At 37.5% G+C, this 24,120-nt stretch overlaps 1 protein-coding gene and 1 long non-coding RNA gene across 7 annotated transcripts in view; both read right to left on the bottom strand.

Annotated features, from left to right (window-relative positions):
• Positions 1–24,120, bottom strand: part of ash1 (histone-lysine N-methyltransferase ash1) — a 63,245-nt gene that overhangs the window by 27,639 nt on the left and 11,486 nt on the right. The gene's annotated exons all lie outside the window — the stretch shown is intronic.
• LOC114363572 (uncharacterized) lies at positions 19,289–20,651 on the bottom strand. The gene is made up of 2 exons (XR_003656788.1): positions 20,114–20,651; positions 19,289–19,697 (listed from the first exon to the last, which is right to left on the bottom strand). It is a non-coding gene; the product is annotated as an uncharacterized LOC114363572 (long non-coding RNA).

Below are 24,120 nucleotides of genomic sequence, written 5' to 3'. Positions count from 1 at the left end.
TGTGAATATAATTTAGTGAATATTTATGTTCTTCATTATGTGACATAATACTGTATGCTTAATTACGTAGAAAAATATAAGATACATACTTCTAGCTTGCGTAAGCAAAATACGAAAGCGATTAACATTGCTTAATAACACACAATAAGCGCGATAACTTATCAATTTATCAACATACCTACCAACATTATTTTACTTGACCGATAAAGTAAAAAAATATCTTATTTTTTGCTCGAATCCATGTCCGTTGTCTAACACCTATTGTATAAAGCTTTACCAAGTTCGGTACTAGATGGCTCTATGAATGTCCAAGAATATGTATTTCTTCGTTGACTTGAAATCAAATTCCAGTAAAATTCGATCATATTTACAATTCAGAAATTAGTACACGACACCTTATACTAGTACAGTAACAAAGAAATTGGGAAAACTGTCAAGTGATAATAATTTTCAACAAGGACTTGTTGGTCCTAAATCCTGCGGCAACATTTCCCTAAAGCTGCGAATTATTTATTAATAGACGTTTAGGTTTTCAATTTATTATTTACCTTGAAGGTACTGTACTGAACTATTTGGCTGCATCATGTTCTGCACACCGCCATTGAAATGACTGACATGTTTACAGCTTTCTATAGTTAACATCGCGTTTAAACAGATGCAATAATTTATTGCCGTCCATCTGCTTACATTAAACCCGAATCTCGTTTTATTTTACCATGTGAACATGAAACGTAGGAGTTTTATGGCGGCAATTGCTGAACGAATTTTCTAGCCGTCAACAAAATTAATGAACGATGAGAAAAAATATTAAACTTTTAAAACTGTAACTCATACACATGAATTTTTGTTAGGTTAGTTTGTAAAGTGTTTATCATCAAGATTATCCCTATTCAATGAATCACATACTTATACATTTTAAGCTTCAGACACAATACATAATTTCAAACAGATGTTACGCTTGTGTGCCATATTGCGTGAACCGTTTACATGCTTCATCAGAGATCAAACAAGATGAGACGAAGACAACGTGATTCAATTTATTGTTAATTTTTTTTCTATTTTAATAAAATGCTAAGACATGTGCACTGCACAGCGAACGGAAATTTGGTGAATGCGATTATTTTATCTTTCAACACGAAAAGTCAGTTCACTTAATCCAAAGATTGATGCTATGTAATGCGCGTAGTTTCAATAAATTACGATTGACTGATTATTCAAAGTGAAAAAAAGACCTGCTATATTTTAAGGGGAATTCAGAGCATAAGCTGCTGAAAAATGTGTACAACAAGGACTACAAGACTTCGATAACAAATTAATGTCTTGTAGCCAGGCGTAAGCCTAATGCGCTAGTGCAATCTGTACAAGACGAGCGAATCCGCGTCCAAACGCTTGTGAAACATAAAGAGATCAATCTAATAAGGTAGCCCGGTTCAGGCGCGCTGTTGCTCTCAAATAAATCACGTGGCGCGATGGGCTGGCCCATATTCGCGCCAATGCCGCACCGCGGTTGGCTTGTGAAAACAATTAGGCCAAGTTTGTTTTGATTGCAATCCAACTGTGATGATAAGTTTATAAGACGCTTCTAAGATGAATCTGAATGCTGCTCATTTAATATTGGTAAGGCCTAATTATTTATTAATAGATTATAACAAGGGCATATATAGTTAATAATGGACTGTTACAAAATAACTTGTTTTTTTTAACTCTCTCTCACCGTCTGTAAAATGTTATTTTGAAGACGCTTCTAAGATGAATCTGAATGCTGCTCATTTAATATTGGTAAGGCCTAATTATTTATTAATAGATTATAACAAGGGCATATTTAGTTAATAATGGACTGTTACAAAATAACTTGTTTTTTTTTACTCTCTCTCACCGTCTGTAAAATGTTATTTTGAAGACGGATATATCCAATCATATTTTTGAAATGAAACATGTGGCAGTCTATAAAAATGGGAACATTGGCGTGGGTTGTTGTCTCAACGACATGTTAGGGAATTAAGTAATTGAACCAATGAATGTCTATTATGGAATCAATTACACCAAAGGATATTTGAAATTAAAATGCGTCCGTCAAGTCAACGTTGATCGAAATTATTTATATACGCTACTGTATGAAAATGAATAAAGAACGTCATTTGCATCCATCCACGGACATTCGTGAGACGTGATGTCACTCATTCTTTGTCGCGTTTGTGAGCACAAGTGGCGCGACCTGTGCCGAAATAAAAACATGACAATGTTTATGGGTTTCATCGAAACATTAAAAGCAATATAAAGCAAGCGAACACCATCCAAAAATGCACAAAACAATTAAGGAAAATCCTAAGAATCGATCATAATATTAAAGAAAGATTGTTAACTGATTTCGTGATGACTTTACTCGGAATTTTACTCGAGTATGTTACTCGGCGGACCCTCTTGAATAATATTAATGTTATAATATGAGAACGTCTTTCTTTACACTAGAGAGGGGGGATGTTAAAAATAAAATGTTCCCAACATTATAAATAAACCATAAAATTATAACTTTCGATTATGTTTTTATTATACTTGAATGCATGGGAAGTCTTACAAATAATACCTTTTAAATAACGTAATCTTTCGAGCGAAGAGACGAGACATACACTTTCGTAAAAATTGTCTTGTTACTTACCTAAATGCAAGTTTACAGTAAAAACGTTGGAGAATTTAGCATACACAATTGTTGGATTTTTTGTTGGTTCTTGGAACAGAGCCAATACCTACCTTTTAATCTGTTTGGACAGAATTTCCTCAAAGCTAGCGATATAAAATCTCAGTTGACCCTTACATATGTGTATGATTTAGTCATTCGAATATGAGTCAACAAATCATTTGATGAGCCAAGAGTGAACAAAAAACGAAACGTCCTCGTTGTGTATTTTGCGGTGTTTTCCGTTTGGTTTGTATTCCACCGAGGGCACAGAATAAGTAATAGTACAGGTACAGAAGGATTACTCCGCAAGACGATTTAAATAAATGCGAGTCTTGCTACGACGCGATACAGTGGAATTCAGCTCGCACAGCACTACGTACTTACAATTTTATTCACCTACAAGTTTTGTCTCTTTCTATCGCGTGCCTCTGAACTCTTCTTACGCTGCTAGGGTTGCTATGCTGTCTAGTGAAAAAATAGAATTAATCTACTTAGGTATTTGTAATGAGGTACGTATGTAGGTAAGTATTAGTGTTATTTTACCTCTGTAAAAATAACATTTTAAATATACCTACTTAGGATAAAAAAGTACTTATTTTAATACAATGTCTTCATTCATACCTATTTTAACATAAGACAAATAAATTAAACATACCTACTATCACAGAAGAAAGAATGACATCATACCTACCTACTTACTACGTATAAATATTTTTAATTAAAGATTGTTTCATTCAATGTAAAACGACCTCCTTTTAGTTCAATTCAAAGTTCAACTGAATTGAACTTTTAGGAAAAAAACCGTAAAGTCAACTTTCTTCAGTAATCTTTCAAGGAAGTTTAAATACACGGATTTTTTTTATAAACATTTCCTAAATGTTTATATTATTATAGATAAGTAGGTTATGTAGGTAGGTATTCATTTGTTTTCCAAATTTTCAATAGGGATGTTTCCTGGGTAAAAAGCAAGAGTTTTAATTAGTCCGTCAGTTAGCTTATCAAAAAATACTCGACACCTGTTTTTCACTTTTTAAAACTAATGAAAATGTAAAGAGATAAAGCGTGCCAAAGTTCTATAGAAAAGGCCCGTGACGTCAGTGAGTGCGTAAAAGTGCTGCACTTTGTGACGTCACGCGGAACTTCAACGCACTATAACTTTGAAATTATTTGTTTGATTGGCAATTAAATAATTCAAGTCCAATATTTTTTTATATTAAAATTGACGGACGAAAAAAAATTTTTTAGGAAACTAGCCTAAAAATCTATTAAAAATATTCAATAGATTTATTATAGTTGAATTTTTAGGAAAATATATTCCGTTTATTTCAAATTTCTAGAAAAAATATTGAAACTATGGATTTTTTTTCCTGAAAGTTCAACTCAGTAAAACTTTGGTTTGAACTAAAAGGAATAGGTCTGTTATAGTTTTTCAATCAAGAAAATGCAATTAAATAGTGTTGAGTTAATGAAATAATAAATGTATCTTTCTTTTTTCTTTCAAATAGGTTGGGCGGTTAAATGTCGGACCATGTAACCTTAAGAACAGAAAGTCTTGATAGTCCGACTCCTTAATCGAACCAACAGGAAAAAAAAGTTCACGTGGTCCGATTAGTCGGACAAAGCAGTCGGACCACGTGTCCAGAGGGCGACGGGCGTGCGCGTGACACTCGACTGATATAATACCCGCCGGCGGGGCGCTCCGCTGTAGGTAATTATCGGATGTACCGCGCGGAGTGAGCCAGGCCTGCCGAGGGTTAGTTTGTTCCGGGCCAGCGAGCACCGCGTGGTGGCGAGAGCCGTCCCGGCGCCGATCCGGCTGTGACTCAGAATTAGGTGCACGGTGCACCATTACCATAACTGTGATCACAATCTACAGATCCCGACCATACTTAATTAAGGCGTACACTTTTAGGGTGCGAAACGAACGGAAAACCACATGTAATAATACCCAAAACAATTTAATGCACTTTGTGTTCGGAGGCGTGTTTGTTATGGCGTGACTGTAAGAAATAAAGTAAAAAGCAATTGTATTAAAGTAAAATAAAATAAGACTTAAGGGATCATTAGACACGTCCATAAACTGGGGCTTTGGATATCTTTATCAGATTTTTATGTTAATGATCACAATTAGGGCTTGAATACCGGAATTCCGGAATTTCGTAACTCCGGAATTTCGGATACATTTTTTCCGATATTTCAATTCCGGAACTGAAGCCAATATCGTATTCCGATATTGAAAATTTTCATAAATTATTTTAAGTTTTCAAAACGTTCAAGTATCAAAATAGGTTCTTAAATAAGGAAGTTCTTGAGATATGTATTCGCAACTTTATTAGTAATAATATTCAAGAGGCAATAGGGTGAAACCAAAGCTCCAAAATGTTCGCTAGAGACAACTCTAATGGGCGAAGCCAGCTGAAGAGAGCGGATGATAGAGTAAAACCTGTTAATAGCTCAGCCACAGGACAGTTCCAACAGCTAAGCTAACTCGACACTATACCGAAGATTAGCCGGACATCAGCCCTTACGTGATTAGGATGGCTCTCAAACAGCTAAAGAACAACAAGGCACCGGGTGATGACGGAATAACCTCGGAGCTTCTGAACGCGGCAGGTGATAAGCCGATACTGAAAGTCCTTCATAGACTGTAACTCCGTTTTACTCCAAGGAATAATGCCAGAGGCACGGAACAAAATAATAGCTTGGTGGTGTTTTTCTTTAAGAAAGGGGTAAAAGCCTTATTAAGGAATTACAGACCCATCTGGGTTCTGACTCTGAGTCATGTCTACAAGCTGTTTTTGAGAGCCATCACGAATAGTCTCGCGCGTAGGTTCGATGACTTACGAGGGCCGGCTGATAATTTCGCGGCCTAAGGTACTTAATGAAATAAAATAAATGGTTTCTATTTTTTATTTTGTAATATAATCTCCCTAAAAGAAATACATTTCTTAAATCTCGCATACAATGCCTTTTACCCACCCAAAAATTTTTTTTTCAAAATGACGACCAACCGCAGCTTTAATTTCGTTGTCATCTGCATATCTCTGGCCCCGTAAGTCCTTTTTCAAATCGAAAAACAGGAAAATATTGCTAGGTCTTGGCTATATGGTGGGTGGTCAATCTCTGAGAACCCGGTGTCTTTCAGGGCTTGGCCTCGCAACACGTGCGGTGTGAACGGGCGCGTTGTCTTGCGGAAAGAGCAATCCGCGTGTCAGTTTCCCCCGTCATTTCTGTACAATAGCCTCGCGAACATAAAGAAATATTCTTCAGCTATCTGCCACGATTTAATTCTTTGGTCAGCCGGAACGATTTTTTCGACTTTTGACTTTTCACTTTTCACTCAGTATCGTGACAGGGCGGGGGTCGTTTTCACAGGTCTCTCGTCCGTGTTGAAATAGTCGGGCCCATTTTTTAACCATAGTATATGAAGGTCCAGAATCCTGAAGAACCAATGACATCTCTTCAAAAATGTCTTTCGGTCTATTTTCCTTCTTTACGAGGAATTATGTCCGCGGCGCGCGGTGTCGAAATTCCGCAAATCTCCAGATTCGGCGGACATGGTGATGTCATTTGTTCGATAGAAATTGAACTATCAGTGCAAACTTAATTAGTGATTGCTTTTTATAATACTACTGAGTGTCGCAACTAGTGATATGAGTAACAAGCTAATTACTCATCGCTAAGTACCTTAGGCCGCGAAATTTTCAGCCGAACCTCGTATAGTCTCTCGAGGAAGCCAGTTATCGAAACGTTTTCACTACCATATACCTACCGCATCTATACGCTACGGCAGGTTATACAGAAGACCGAAGAGTCTAACTTGCCTATATGTTTGGCGTTCTTAGACTATGAGAAGGTCTTTGAGCCTGGCTGAACACGAGAGCGATTCCTCTGCGATTCCTCTGCAGCGAGCTGTGAGGCATGGAGATGTAATAATACGTCGAATTCAACTCGACTGGGCAGCGTTCGGGAAACTACATAACATCTTTTCGACCAAAACACTTCAGTGCCTAAAGACGAAAGTCTACAATCAGTGCGTGTTACCAGTAGTGATGACACACGGTTCGGAAACGTGGCCTCTTACTATAAGGCCTTATAATAAGCTCAAAGTTGCACACCATGGTATGGAGAGTGCTATGCTCGGTGTTTCTTTTCGAGATCGAACCAGAAATGAGGAGATTCGTAAACGAACTAAAGTTGCCTGACAAATAGCGATCGGATTACCAAGCTAAAGTGGCAATGGGCAGGGCACATAGTACGTAGAACAGACGACCGATGGGGCAAGGTTCTAAAGTGGAGGCCACATACGTGTATGTGTTTGTCGGGAGGCGCTTACTTTTTTTAACCAACTCCGGAACTAGAACCGGAATTCCGGAGTTGAGTGCCCAATATCGGAAATCAGTTCCGGAGTTGAAAACTATCCGATATTGCAAGCCCTAGATTCCTCTGCAGCGAGCTGTGAGGCATGGAGATGTAATAATACGTCGAATTCAACTCGGCTGGGCAGCGTTCGGGAAACTACATAACATCTTTTCGACCAAAACACTTCAGTGCCTAAAGACGAAAGTCTACAATCAGTGTGTGTTACCAGTAGTGATGACACACGGTTCGGAAACGTGGCCTCTTACTATAAGGCCTTATAATAAGCTCAAAGTTGCACACCATGGTATGGAGAGTGCTATGCTCGGTGTTTCTTTTCGAGATCGAACCAGAAATGAGGAGATTCGTAAACGAACTAAAGTTGCCTGACAAATAGCGATCGGATTACCAAGCTAAAGTGGCAATGGGCAGGGCACATAGTACGTAGAACAGACGACCGATGGGGCAAGGTTCTAAAGTGGAGGCCACATACGTGTATGTGTTTGTCGGGAGGCGCTTACTTTTTTTAACCAACTCCGGAACTAGAACCGGAATTCCGGAGTTGAGTGCCCAATATCGGAAATCAGTTCCGGAGTTGAAAACTATCCGATATTGCAAGCCCTAATCACAATATTCTAGACCGAGCAATGCAATTAATTACAAGTGGTTTCCAATATTACGAAACAGCTTCATTCACATCTGTGTATAATATTGTTACTCGTAATAGTCCTGGTAAAACGTGAAGCACTTTTGTAAAAACCAGTTAAATTCAATTATCCTGCCTAGTAAATTTCATGCTAGCCGGGATTAGTACCACGTTTCGTAGCATGACGCATTATAACCTGAACCTTAAGGCGCGGTGGCAGCACGCCCGGTGATGACACGATAGCAACCCGCGACTTCCTTATCCGTTACACGATACAATCTGCTGAAGAACGATGTCTAATTTGAATAAATACCGAGTCCATTAATTTATTCCCCATTAAATTACAGCCATCCTCGTGAGAAAAAACGTCCCAATGACTAGAGGGAATTAGAACGCGCACGCCGACAATTTAATTTTATTACGTTCAATAACTTTTGATTAGAAACATAAAACAAAACTAAGGGAAACGGGTACATCAAATCTTGAACCGGTATATCAAGAGCGATACTGCCATTAATATCTGTGTAGCATTTACGTTGGAATTCTGCAGAAACTCTCCCGGGTTCCCGCGAGGTTCAGATCGTGACTGCGCGTCGCGTCGGCGCAATTTGCTTACCCATACAGTGCCGCTCTAATCATGTGTAAAATATTGCCGAGCCTCGTCACTGCAGCACGGAATCAGGACGGAACGTCAGAAGTCGCAGAAGTGCAAGATTAATTGACTCCGATAGCCAGAACACGATTACGGTCGTCGACTCTTAGACCTCTAAACGTGTTCACGTTGACTTTTGCATGTGCACCAAGAACGGATATGGAAAATTGAAAACGATTTATGTGCAAAAATCTAAATCATCATCATCATCATCAACAGCCCTTTACAGTCCACTGCTGGACTATGAGCCTCCTCCAATCTCCAAAAAATCTAAATACGGGCAATGAAATCGATTAATGTAAAATAGTCGATAAAATCTATCTACATAATCCTGCAAAGCGTGGAGAATCGATGAGAGCAAGTTGAACGCGTGACCTCTAGTCGCGAAACAAGGGGTGTTAGCGCTTGCTAGGAGCGCGTTGATGTGGAGGGACCATTAGAACAATAGTAGCGAGCAGAAGCGTGCGATCATAAAGTTACACCTCCAATCAGCGCGAACCTGTAAGAATGTCTGACCTACCTCAATGCACCAACTCCTTACTTTATAATGTTAACATTCGACTAAGAAAGCTTTTTTCCTTTCATATCGACATTAACAACGGAATAGGGTATTTGACACCACCAATCAATTGACGTACTTTTTAAAACTGTCAAAACGACACTCTCCCATAGATTTTGTACGGCAATACTAGCATGTGACGTCACAATTTTATCAACTCAATGAAAATACTTTTTTCAATTATAATGCAACCAAAAATCGTAATTTACAGGTAATTAAAAATTAATTAAGTTTTTAAGACCAGAAAGAAGTGTCTTTTTATAAAAGTTGTGCTTTAGAATTATTGGGAAATGGTGTCAAATACCCAATTAGAGAGTAATTTTCGTCTTACTCCAGAATAACTCGCATATTTTCTCGAAGCTAATATTGGAATCCGTCCAACAGTGGTCCAACATTTTTAAAATCACACAACCTTGCGTTTTTGAGGCCAGCTGCAACTGGGTGTATAATAAATTGAAGGATTTTTTTATGAATTATTTTTCCTTAATTAAAGACATCAACGAGTCAGTTCCCTATAATCTATAAATAATGTGGCAAAATTATAATGCATGAGCTAATTTAAATCCTTCTTGTTTAGCAGTTAAATATTACTGTATGAACAAGCATATACAGTGAATAAATATTGTAGGTTACAATAAGACGACGTCCACAGTCTCAGTCCAGCATCACCATATCGTTTTATGTAAATTGCGTTTCATTTAAGGCGAAAGTATGACTTCCCTGCAACATCAGTATAACTGAGTGCATAGTGCAGGTGTGTAATAAGTTAAATTTTATAAAAAAAAATAAAACCGACTCCAAAAAACCTACACTAAAAAGCAGAATAATAATTACTAATTACCTACTTATTTATTAGGACGAATTATTAATATTTATGTAGGTATACCATGATTGATACTTAAAAAAAAAAAAAAAAAAAAAAAAACATACGGGTCGAATTGAGAACCTCCTCCTTTTTTTGAAGTCGGTTGAAAAGGGAGGGAGCGCCGTCAAGGCATTCCCACGAGCCGACACACGCGGACGGGCGGTTCCGATCACCGCTCGCGCTAATTGAGCCGCTCTGATGCTACGAGACCAAGGACGCTATGCCCCCTAAACAATGCCCTGATCTGAACACCTTAAATCCAACACATATTATTCTGTATTATTTTAACAGGCCATAACTTTGTACGTTAGTTGAGGATTTTATACTAATCTCTACACATGCACTAAAATAGTCCAACCATCCTTGAAAGCTTTATAATTAAGTAATAAATACAAAATATAACGAATATTACATTACCTATTGCATACTCTACATTCCAATCTTTGTTTCTTGTGTAGAGAATTGGATAAACGATGGATTCCGAGTTTCCCGAATAAAAAACTATATTTCACGGACCTATTTAAACTTTTACATCCGTTATTTTTGTTCATCAACACTAATTTATCCATTGAGCAATTCACCGTGGCGTGGAAAATGCGTTTCACGCACGTTTTGTTGGGTCTACTTAACGTTTCACTCATCGCAATTACTGCCTTAGTATTTGTAACGATGAGTTGTCCGCGAGAGGACACATCATTATAAGCGAAGTGGAACAATAGCGAAGTTCATCTCAATAATGCGTCGACAAGGTGAAGCTAACGAGCTGAATAGATATACTAATACATAAAGCCTTTTAACATTACTAACGTTTACGTCACAACAATTTTATTTTGGATTGTAAATGACTCTAAAATGAAAATAATGAGAATTAAGAGTTAAGACTTGTGATATCAAAATTTAAATAAGGGCAAATAACATTTGCAGGTTGATTGCGCTCATTTCCATTTCCTTAATCATAAGTAACGCGACAGAACCGCAACCGGCAAGGTAAGCGTGGGCGACGATCATCCCATGCTATCTTAACGTCGCATTTATGGACCTGTTGCAAGATCAATTCATCTACATCATATACTGACAATATGCCAGTAAACAATATGTGAAATAACAGTACATAAGGATATGTAAAAAAAATAAAAAAGTAACACAACTCCTGATGGCGATATAAAATAACGCACATCGAACAATAATTAAACGCAAAAACAAAAGAAACTGAAGCAGCTGCTGTTACTATAAATACTGCACAGCTCGATCATTAATGTTGCAATAAATACCTCATAAAATGTAGGTCTGCAACGAGAGCACAATACGGGCAATCTACTTTACGTTATTAAGTCCCTTTCCCTTGGACCACGTAAGATTGCCGTGTATAAAATGGTACTCAATTTCTTGAGGTCTTTAAATAAACTTCCCGGTTAGTCTGTGCTTGTATTGGACTTAACAAAAACAGCAGAATGTATAAAATAAGACCTCGCAGTAGAAGTAAACAGTGGTCAATTACGGTGCACATAGGTAGATTTCAATGATTTAGGCGGCCAAAAATATTTTTTGCTTGAAATTAGTTATAAGTACAAAATTAAATTAAAATAAACCATTTTTGACTGATTTCTTTTATTATTAATGATAATAAAACATTTTTTCACTTAAATATAGAAATTAAAAAAAAAAATATATTAAAAAGTTTCATTGTTATCATTGATACCCCATCGTGTGTGGTATCGTTGGATAGGTTATTTAAAATTAATTAGGGGTTTCTAAGACTATTTTTTGATTTAGTGATCCGTTTGCAAAATATTAAAGTTTAAAGTGATAATTTTTTTTTTCGAAAATGGCGTCCCCCCCTCTAAAAACTAAAGTGTTGGTTTGAAAAATCTGGAAAAATTCATAATAATAGTGCTTTTCATGAACTTTTAAGGAAAACTATGACGGTTAAGATAGACCAGTTAGTTCAAGAGTAATAGTCGTTTAACTCGTGTAAAATTTCATACTTAATAAAAAATCCTTAGAAGAAAATATTAAAAGTGACTTTAGATGAAGAATATGTAAACTATTAAAAAATAAAGAAATTATTGCTCGGACGGACCCTGAAGTTAGTTAAACGACCACTTTAAAATAAAAAATACAAAAAAAATCTCATTTCTGATACAGCTATCTTTGACAATTTTTAAATATATTTAGGAAAACAAAAACTAAGTAAATTACTGTTGAAAAACATAGGCTCTATCCTTAATTATCGCAATCCACCACTGTTACTCGAAAACAATGGTTTTGAAAATAAATATGCAATTTACAAAAGTTGTAAGTTTAAGAGCGCCCGAAAACAAATACATACACGTTAAGCGAACTATCGCATTCAGACTACTCTAGAGGGTAGATTTGCGCTCGTTGAACATTGAAAAAGGTACCATGGTATTCCTGGAAGTGTGTACTACCCGCGTACATGGTTTATTTTTCAATAGATTGATTTTGGAAAACTGGGTTTTGGCCGCCTAAATCGTTGAAATCTACGTATGTGCGGTGGTAGCGCGGGGCTCTGTGGCGCGTTCAGAAACAATCGAAGCGGTGCGATGGGCGAGATACCGGACCGTAATAACTCTAATGGCGAGATAAGTCCGCCACTGCCGCGAATACACGGCGTACCTACAACACCAATGTACCTGACCAAGTGTGTACGCCCTCATCAGATGTGGTATCATTGGAATCTATGATAATAATTACAAGCCTGAACGGGTCGACTTGTAACATTTTGTCATTTCAGATTTTAGACCCTTTGTAAAAAACTGTTGTGACAGATTTTTAAAAGGAACAAAATCAATGTTCCGCCAAACAATAACTTTATAGAAGAACATTAATTGGAGCTAAGCAGATTACACGTAATAGTTAGACCACCGAAGAGGCACCTTGACACGCGTGTGGGTCTGGTTATCAAGCGTCGCTTCCTACCTCTGCGCGGCACCGCGCGGCGGCGTCCAGCGAGACCAGTTTACGCCGACAACCATGTAAACGATTTATTCCCGAGTCTCGTTTTGCATTACCCGATCGGGAGCCAGGGCTGGACAAAATCCTCATCAACGATGCAGTAATTATGACTGTGTGAAGCTGGTCCATACAACCCTGAGAAATTTTTCAACTTTACGAACCGTCTCGATTGACCCTCTAAAAAGTGGAATTGTAGACGTTCGGTGGTTCACATTGTTGAGTTTGTTTGAGGTCATTTTTAGGGTTCCATTTATGATAAATGAGTTGTGAAAGTAACATGTTTTTCTCGTAAATCTTAATTGTGTATGTTATAACATACAAAGTTATTAATTTCAAAACAAACCGTTTCCCTTGTCACCGAAACCACTGGACGTAACGTTTTGAAAAAGGTTCTTTTGCGATTTTTACAAGAAAACATATCGATTCCACAGAAATTACTAAATATCAACTTGATAATCACATTAAGTAATGATATTATAAAGACCCTCTACACGTGTGTATGCATGCACGCATGACCGGTTTTTACTCATGTACTATGTGAATCAGTTAAGTGTGTCTTTCAATTATGTTTACTTATATCGGGAGACAGGGTTGGCATCCCTATTGAGGCGTGCAGTTGTCGCAGGGGCTTTATTAAACGATGCTAAACTAAGATGGCCGTTGGACCGGATTATCCCGATCCTGGTGCACCCTTCCCACCGCGTCAATACGCAATAGGCACATACCTGTACAAGTTTAGATATCTCTTGGTAATTTAAGCTTTAGCTGAGATCGCAAGTGATATCGGAATTTAATAAAACATTATATAGCCAATTAAAGCAAGTAATCAAATGAAATTAAAGAAGTTGACTACTGATTAGTATAACATTGATGCACGAGTCCAGAATGTAAGTACATTGAACTGAAACAGACGTTAGAAGACAATTGGTAATTTAAAGAAATAAGAGAACAATACCCTTGTAAATATTTAATTGGCACATGAGGACAAGTTTATTATTAATACAACGAGCCCGTATGAGGGTCGGCGAATATTTATACAGACAACGATTGAATATGAGCGCGCAATGATGGGGCATAAACTCGATGTGGTGAAGTTGAGCAAGCGCATCACATACTTGTTGATTGCACTCACACATATTGAGCATATATTTCTTCTTCCAACTTTTACTTGACTTTACTTTCCAAAAGTACTTTTTTGGAATTTGAACATTTGAAAATTACGCTTCCCTGAATGATATAAATAGTAAACATTAGACAATGACTGTGAAAAGAATATACGACTCTATTCTACTACGCTCGGGATTACATCGTAAGTACTTGACTGGCCTACGGGTTCCATTATCACAGCGATCTCTGCAGATAAAATGTTGTATAGGTATAAGAACATTGTTGCGCTGAATTGTGGCTCGTTTGGCGGTTACTTTCGATATGTGCGCATCAATTTAAACCCACCAAACTCACGCGCATTCCATTGCGCACTTTTTGCGGATGTCACCAAAAGGCAGCGGTTGCGCAGCGACAAAGGTGTCCAACCGGTTTTAGTTACCATCGCCTGCCGTCATAAGCGCGTCTGCAAATTCAACACTCGTCAAATACCGCAAAATGCAATACAACCGCTATGCACATACTGCAAATAATTGACTTGTTTGCCTGACAATACATCACAATAAAATATAAAATTCGGGTGCGTGACAGTTTATATAAGTTTATATGATATAAATTCATTTCAATAACGTTCATATTGTATAATAAACGTATGTTATAATAACACTTGATATAATTTTTTAACATATAATGTTTACTTCATATAATAAATCATTTCTAATAATATCATTTCAGATACCAATCACAACGCATAAAGACATTTGATATAAACCTTACTTAATCTAAGACTCAGTTGATGTAATTTTGTTTAATATAAATATTATTTCACATAACCATTACTTGTAATAAATATTATTTGTTATACTCTTTAATTGATATAATTTCTGACAGATATAGCTTTAAGTATGTTCTTCTTTAGCTTGACTTATAAATGACTTTAGTGACAAAAACGAATCGCCGTAAAACCGACTCCACGTAGTCTTGTCTGCCCTACCCCTAGAGTGTAATTTAGAAGCGCGTAGGCACGGAGGGGCGAGGCGGCCCGCGGGCTGAGGAGCAGGTGGCTGGAAGCGAGGCGCCGCGGCTGAGGCTGGCCGGCGAAGCCGGCCAGCAAGCCGAAGACGCGGTGTCGAGCGAAAGCCATCTGCGACGATTAGCACGCGAGGGACCGCCAGAGCCCCGCAGTGCCGGAGCCGTGACAGAAGTCTCAAGTTTTTAGTCAAATTTGCATGCTGCATGCCTGCATGCCTGCTTGCTTGCTTGCTTGCCTGCTTGCTTGCCTGCTTGCTAGCTTGCTTGCCTGCTTGCTTGCCTGCATGCTAGCTTGCTTGCTAGCTTGCTTGCTTGCTCGCTTGCTTGCTTGCTGCATGCAATGCTTATTATAACAAATGAACTTTATATAAAATTATTATTGTTATATGATTTAAGTTTTATAGGAAAAGAATTTTATCTCATTTGATTGTTCGAAATTTTATTTTTATATGATTTGAATGTTATTTGTTTTAAATAGTATACATTGTAAGTTTTATAGAAAATATTCATTATATCAAACCATTTTATATCAGTTAATAGTTATTTGTCTTAAAATTATTCGTTTTAAAATTATATTATTCGTTTATTATAGTAAATAATTATTATATTAAACGATTTTATATAATTTGATGTTATATCCTCTAAGTATTATATGATATGTAGTTATATCATACATTACACACCCATAAAATTCTATCTATTGCTACGCTTCGTGTCATCAGTTATGATTGTATTCAATACATTGTTAGTTCCTTTTTAAATGGCATTTGAAAAGTTGAGATTTGGCATGATCTTCAATTTAAATGAGCCAATATAAATTCATTGACATAAGAATAAACATTCATTATACATATTAATTTTATCCTAGAAGTTGCAGTTTTATTAACTGCATTAAATCATCGCCAACATTAGCTACAACAACTGTAGATGTTGCGTAATCAGTCATTAAATTGATCGCAATCACTGAGTGATCGCAAACAATGACATGCAATAACAGTTCATAAACAATGCATTTATGACAGGCAGGAGTATCATTTAGTTAGCAGAGGCTAATATTTGCAATGAGTCTGCAAGACCATCCAGGGAGCAGGAAATGAAAATTCCTCTCCGAGGAGGTACCGTAATCTCGTTAAAGCTATTAGATAGATAAGATAAAATCAACAGGGGCTTTAACGGCGAGCGACATCAATCAGAAACCCGTCCAGTCAGCTATTAGGTATTACCTTCCTATGTTTCTTGAGCATGTTCCGACTTAATAAATAGGCGCCTTCTTAGCCTCCTATCAAATGTTTTGTTTAAGGTTTGAACATTAACAAAACCAACAGGACGGCTATAAAACAAAATTTATAACTAAATTCAACAAAGAAGATAAGATAAAATTGAGCGCGAGACTAGGGTTGCCAACCGTACTATAATATATAGTATTGTACTATATTTCGGGTCTGCGTACTATATACTGTTGAAAAAATATATAGTACGCAAAAATACTATATTTTCAACACCGACAAATCTAACAAACAAATCCTTCATTTAAAAAAAATAAGAACGCGCCTTTAAAGTAACTTTTAACTGTTAAGATGGTTAAGTCATATAACCTATTGCGCACGTACCATTTCCTTTGATGAGGTCCGTGAACATACCCGATAGCGATGGCTCCTACGTATAAAGGCGAAACTGCCGCTTACGCCTTTTTCCAATTATTTAAGCAATGATTTCACTTTGCTCTAATCTATAACGTCAGTAAGAAAAAAAAAATTTTTTTCCATTAGATACAAAATAAAATTTTAGGCAAATAGGCGTATGTGCAAAACTACGCCACGTATAAAGCCCAATCATACGATTCGTCAATCTATACGAGTGGTTGCTTACATAAATATATATTTTTTATAATCCAAATCTTAAATAAAGCCCAGAAAATATTTAGCAAATTGTTTTATTTATAAATTATGACACATTATACAGGGTCCTTCTAAACTAGCTACATTCCTTTTAATGGGGGCATCTATACGGTACACTGAACAAGTTCACCAAATTTGAGTATGTGTTTTATAATGATTTTACAAAGTTACATTTTCTAACAAAAATAAAAATTCATTTCGTCTTACATAATGGAACATGCTGTATTTTTTACTCACACAACAAAGCTGTAGTGTATTCATTCTGCACAGGAACACGAGACACAACACACACAACGCTCACTACCACTGCACACTTTTTTGTTGTTTACACTCACGTCATAACAACTCACAGCAGTCGTCACAGCTGATAGCCGATTAGCTGATCGACTGATTGGGCGAGCTATCACTTTAATGTTGCAGGCCTACTCTCATATCGTTGTCTATCCTTATTATCTTATGTTAATCACAGTAAAACGGACTCACGATACCATCGAAAAATCAATCAGCAAAGGCCATGATTTTTAAGGCGCGTCTTAGTAAATTTATTTGCATTTGTGCATCTGTGCGTCATAGTTCACTTCACGAGCACTACAAAACGCACCTTCACACAAGAAAGCTAATCAAAAACTGAATTAAATCAAAGCGCACGCGCCGACAAATGCCGACAAGCCGCACGCCTTTTGTTGACACAAAGACGCCGACGCCGCCAAAGCAAGAGCCGAAAAGTTGGCATAAGCGTACAGTCGACGACAAAAAAGAAACTTATTTGTTTATTATTTTATCTGCTTGCTTTCGATTTCAATTGATTCGAATCTAAATTGTGGTGTTGAGTATTTCATGGTAAAATATCCTGCCTTTTGTTGACACAAAGACGCCGACGCCGCCAAAGCAAGAGCCGAAAAGTTGGCATAAGCGTACAGTCGACGACAAAAAAGAAACTTATTTGTTTATTATTTTATCTGCTTGCTTTCGATTTCAATTGATTCGAATCTAAATTGTGGTGTTGAGTATTTCATGGTAAAATATCCTATAACAGATAATAATTAAAAATTAATCGAACTTATTGTTTTGTGAAGGTAATTCAATGGCCTAGTTAAGTATTTAGAAACATTAAATTAGACTATTGAAGCAAATAAAACTCTTCAATTTGTTTGTATTGATATTCCATTTATCCTAAATCACAGTCCATTCTTAAATTAATCGTTAATGTTATCATTTCTATTACAATAGAAAAGTAGATGAGGTAGGTAGGTACCTACCTAATTAGTTAAATAAAATTTCCGAATCATTTCCGTTCCAACTTGGTATTTATTTATGACCTATCTTATGTACCTGTGATTTAACAATAAACACAATTTTAATTTGAATAGTAAAAAAAAGTTTGTTGCATTTCTTAATTTTATTTTGGTGAGTGTACATTGCGCTAGCCGGCGGCCGGCGGCACGTGTCTAAAATAAAATAGCTATGAATTAAGACTGNTATATATCAAGGGATATATATCAAGATATATATCGGATATATATCCGATATATATCAAGCCGGTTTTGATGATATATATCAACTTTTAAAATTTGTTACTGTATTTGTACTTTTTGACATAAGATTTTTATTTTTTTAGTTGATTTTGCAGTATTTTAAAGATATTTTATGTTTTTGCTTTATTAGTCTGATTTTAAGTTTTAAAAACATTAAAAACATGTTTATGTAACACATATGCAATAGTATTCATGAATAATACAATAAAATAATACTATGGCTTTCATACAAAATTGATATATATCAAAGTTGATATATATCGGATATATATCATAAATATCCGATATTTTGATATTTATAATAAATATCGGATATTTTCGAACCCTGGTCACAGATGATTAAATTAAGTACCAAAACAAAACCTGCAGTTTTAATTAAAAATACAATTTTAAGCAGGTTCTTATTTCAGGAAATCCTATTTATACCTATTGATTTAGCTATTTTATAGGATTATAGACTTAGTTACTTACTCAGCATGCGTCCTGGCTTCAGCGACGACTGCGCAAGCGCGGACCAGTTCAAGTTTTAGCTGCACAATGGCGGCACGAAGCTCCTCCATAGAACATTCTTTTCGCAGCGCTTCTGCGTCCAAACCGTCCGTGGTGTTCAAGTTGACTTCGCATGCAGCGTCGATGATCTGTGGATTTCGTTATAAATAATAAATAAATAAAATTTGTTTATTTTCCACTACAGCATTATACAGGGTGTTGATTTCAATACTCGCCATATTTATTTAGGTGATATATTATGACTTACATAAACGCATTATCCACCAAAAAATAAATTACAAACGAAAGTGGAATTTTTAGCGAATATTTTCCGTGCAACATCAACTGTACTATGGCTCGCAATAATGCAATATACGTTTACTGTGGCACGGGCACCCATCGAGCTACGCGGATCGCTCGCTTATCATGTTGGATAGTCTACTGAAGGATACGTAAAGTTGGTAGTGTAAATAGGTATTTTTCTTTGACTAACTAAAGTTAAAGTTCGTTTTAAATTAGTTTGCTGTTTCCTATGTGTGTGTGAGTGTATTGGAGCGCTTTCCGCCACTACCTACCGCGACGGCGGGAGTATTTTCTACACAAAATTACCAGATTATTCACTTCCTACATTAAAAAGGAATGTCCTTTAAGTTTAGAGTTAGGTACTTACCGATGCGACTTCAGATGCGTTTCCACGTGCCCTCCCGTAACAGTAAACCATGTTTACGTATCTACTCACGAGCACTGTACGTATGGTTAGGCATATTCCTAACACTCACTCACTATTACCACACTCACTATCACACGTTCACACACTAACTACTCAAAACCGCACGAGAAAACAATCAAAAATCGCAAATTTGCACATTCGATGACCGAAGATCTTTGTTAACTAAAGATCCGTCCTATCATAATTAATGCTCTTATAGCAAGCTTCCAAAATACTCAAATGCAAATGATTTGTAGTAGCTCAATCGTTATTATTAAAACGATAAGAATATCAATACATTTTGATAGTTATTTCGTGTAAGTAATGAAATTAAGTTCATTTAAAATAATCACGAACATGATGATGAATTATTTTATGTAAGTTATGAAGAATGGAAGTTTAACCTGAACCTAACTAACAGCCTAACAGTCGTTCAGGGAATTTAAATTAAACGCCGATAGAAATTAAATTACGTTATTATTTTAAATCAAATTTTTACAGAGATAGAACACGGTAGTAAGAAGTTTATGTACTAGAAAACATTTATCAAGCAGAGAGGAAGAGAAAAGTTGATGTTACAAGGCAAGAAATAAAGAAATAGCGATTGAGTACTAGGAATTCTAAATACGAGCTAGATTTCGCGGAGCGTGCGCGCAGCCTCTCAACGTGGGAAGCAAAATCGGACTGATGAATGGAGAAAATCGATGATCCACGATTGAGCGCCGATGACGCCCGAAACACGAAGATGAGCGAAGTATGTATTGTCAGTGCGAGCCCGATATCCGTGCGGCGGTATTATTGTATTTAAATGAAAGAAGTGCTAAATGATAGAAATTTTGTTTAGATACTGAAATCAATCGAGTTTAAAAACAAAATCTTGTCTTATCTCCTATCGAAAGTGAAGGAACAAGAGTTTGCCAGTGTGTTATTTCTAGGTGTTCAGTTTGCGGTAAGTTAAGTTTTATTTTAATAATTACTATCGTAAAGACGTAAAAGTTATTAAGGTAGAGAGCTAGAAATGTAAGGAATAACGAACCTGTATGAAAGAGCATTATTGTCATCTGTTTACAGTACTTTTGAATGATAAGTAACTAGGTACAAGCTTATCACACACATAAAAGCATGGTTTAAATAAAAAAAAATGTAGGTTCTGTAAAATTTTTTATTTTGCGGAAGGAAGCAAATTCGTGTAAAAGGTTTTTTTATTAAAGACCTACTTAATTAATTAGTTTTTAGAACAAAAAATAAACTCGTAACGTGATAAGGTGTAAGTAACTAATTTACTCATTACATTTTTAGTGTAGATTTGGATTAAGCTCCGTCCAGTAGTCGTCTTTGAACTCACAGCTGATTGTGGCTGATAGTTGACTGACTCATGGGCGAGCGCGGGTAGTGGGGCGCGGGACGGGGGGCGCAGCGTTTGCCCGGGTCACCGGGTGAGCGCCGCGCGCCGTTTGCGTTGGGGGACTATTCTGCACTGTAGTGGTCGATTATGGAAATCGTAGATATTTAAAATATAATTTAAAAAAAATTGGAAGTCAGTTTTTTTGCTGATTCGTGATCAGAATAAGCTACTTAATCAACTCCCTAAATATGGCGGGTATTGAAATCAACACCCTGTATGTTCACTAGCTAGATTACACAAAGTAAATTAATAAATATAGTTGATTTCTAGTTCCGAACGAAGCAACGTTACCTCTAAAAGTTATTGTGACTATGGACCACTGCCACAGGACTATTGTCACCAACTTTTTCAAAAATGTTACAAGATACGATTATGATGATATTATATATTTTGAGTTTTTTGCGCTGCTTCTACTCAGCACTGGCCCATTTCTTTCCCTGAAGCAGTTAGGGTTAAGGTAATAATGGGGCATGTAAGAGCTTTTAACCCTTCAAGCTCCGCGAATCGACACACACTTAATAGAAATCAATTGTTTGTGACCGTTTGGGGTTTGATGAGCTAAAAGGAAATTTGCAGAAAATAAATTACATTTATAGTAGAGTCAGCGTCATCTAGTTCGTGACACCCAAAGTAACCAAAAGCTGATAACACATTCTTATTCCAATTGTAACAAAGACGTGTTTCGAACTTATTGGCTACTTTGGTGACGATCTATTTGACGCTGACTGTACTGGTGTTTCCTTCATACCTCAGTCTGCTGCTGCTTAATTTTCGTCGTAAACTTGTACAGCTCCATCTGGAACTCGTTGACTTCCTTCACTATCATGTTCTTGAGTTCCTGTTTGGCCTTAAACGCTCGATGTCGCTCCTGTTCTGCCTTGACCGCAGCCAATGCCTCTGGAGTGACGACGTTTTGAGCCGGCGGCGGTTGGGGCTTTGGTGCCTGTTCATTAAAATTATAAATAAATAAATAATTGGGTAAATGACACCGTTAAATATTGTCAGGACACGACTCCTTTAAAAAAACTTCCTTCTATTCCTGAAAACAGTTGGTGATAAATGTGAATCAATAAAAAGTCTATCGATTTCGCGAACTGGTGACGTCATCAACTGACTGGTTCTTTTTTTCATACAAAACTCTCAGCTTTCTCAAATTTCAATACTGTAGGTCTAGCGCTTAACTCAGTCAGTGCTTGAGGTATGGCAGCGGCACGGGAGGAGTGATTATGACGTGACAGGGAATACAAATCCTGAAGTCTTGGTAACAAAGTGCTAGGAGTCTCAAATTTTGCATGGGAGTTTCTTTTAGAACGTAAGTGCTCACTAAGACGGGATTTTGCAAAATTCGACTTCTAAAGGGGTAAAACGGGATCCACGCGTACGACGTCGCGGGCGGCCGCTAGCGATATTATAAAAATCATACCGCAGGAGTGGTTGTCTGCGCAGGCTGAGGTGGTGCAGGTTTCACTTCAACTGGTTTAGGTTCTGCGGGCTTTGGGGCTTGAGGCACTACACCTACAGAAAAAAAACTGTTAAACAATGAGGATCGACCGAAAAAGAGGGACGACTACAGATCAGAAAATGTAGTGTAGGAGTCTACCGCTCGGTGGACCGACGATCAGTGTGCTTACCATGAGTTTACATTAAAATATTAAATAAAAAGACTGCGTAAATAAATAATGACATGAAATGTATGACGGATTTTACAACACCCCTAGCGCTTACTTTTAAGAACTAAAATTGTCATAAATTTTTTACGCACTCGATAGCGAGTACGTTACATTATGGTAAAGCTACAGGTGAATATCGTCGTTGTGGTAAACCGTGGAATTTTGGCGGATCTTTATAATTTAGGTAGAAGCTAGGCGGTAAACAAAAACTAATTGATTACTTCATTTGTAAATACATACTTATTTATTACTCTTACCTCCACCAAACGCTTGTGAGATCGCCGACTGCTGGAAGCCACCAAGACTAGCACCGAAACTAGTCGTGTTGGGTTGGGCGACCACGCTTGGAGCCGAGTGAACAGCTTGGGGCGGCGGTTGAAACGGCTGAGGCGTTGGTTGCGGCTGAAATAATAAAAGGTAAAAGTTTACTAAAAAATGTTTTTAAACTAGTTTACATAAAAAATGCATACAGTTGAACATAGAACATCCTCCTATTTTGAAGTCAATTAAAAAGGAGACTGGATTGGATTGTATTTAACGAGATTTATTTAGATTTTCAGGTTGTTTGTGCATCAACAGATTCCTAAATTCACATTGGCGTCCCACTGGTAACGTCAGCTATTACAACGTTCTGTGAACTTCTGTGTAACTGACCTTCGGAGTTGGCAGAGTGACCTGAGGAACAACTGTCAGATCTGGCGCTTGGGCGGGCTGTTGAACTACTCCCGGTATGTCAGCGGTCAGCGCCCTTTTTTACGAGTCACTATTGAGTGGTGAGTTGGTCGAGGCACAGTGAACGACAGGGAGCGGGCGGTCCCTGGATGCCAAGGGAGCTTGCAGGTAGTCATTTAGTCAGTCTGGTTGGGTTGGTGGGGGCGTTGGGCTGTCACAATTCTAAAGCTACTTAACTACTGTACTAACCTTTGGAGCGGGCAGACTTGTGGTACGACTGTCTGAGCCGGCGGCTGCACTGGTGCTTGCACCACTCCCGGTATGTCAGGGCCCCTACCCAGTAGCGTCAGTTAACAATATTTCTGTAACTAACCTTCGGAGCGGGCAGGGTGACTTGCGGCACAACCGTCTGCGCTGGTGCTTGCACTACTCCTACTATGTCAGCGGTCAGCGCCCCCTTTTACGAGTCATTATTAATTTAGTACTACTTAATATTATAAATGCGAAAGTTTGTGTGGATGTCTGGATGTTTGTTACTCTTTCACGCAAAAACTACCGAACGGATTTTGATGAAACTTTACAGTATTATTGTTTGTAACCCAGATTAACATATAGGCTATAATTTATACCGATTATTGACACTAAATTTCACGCGGGTGAAACCGCGGGCAAAAGCTAGTTATTAATATGTAACTAAACTTCGGAGCGGGCAGGGTGACTTGAGGCACAACCGTCTGCGCTGGTGCTTGCACCGCTCCCGGTATGTCAGCGGTCAGCGCCGCCGCCGGTAGCGTCAGCTGTTACAAGCAATGCTCTTGCCTTGTAACTAACCTTTGGAGCGGGTAAAGTGACTTGAGGCACGACTGTCTACG

Source organism: Ostrinia furnacalis, unplaced genomic scaffold (assembly GCF_004193835.3).
Source record: "Ostrinia furnacalis isolate ACB-3 unplaced genomic scaffold, ASM419383v2 OfSCF0398, whole genome shotgun sequence".
NCBI classification, from domain to species: Eukaryota; Metazoa; Arthropoda; class Insecta; order Lepidoptera; family Crambidae; genus Ostrinia; species Ostrinia furnacalis.
Note: the sequence above shows the minus strand (reverse complement) of the source record. Positions and strands in the feature narration are given on the sequence as shown.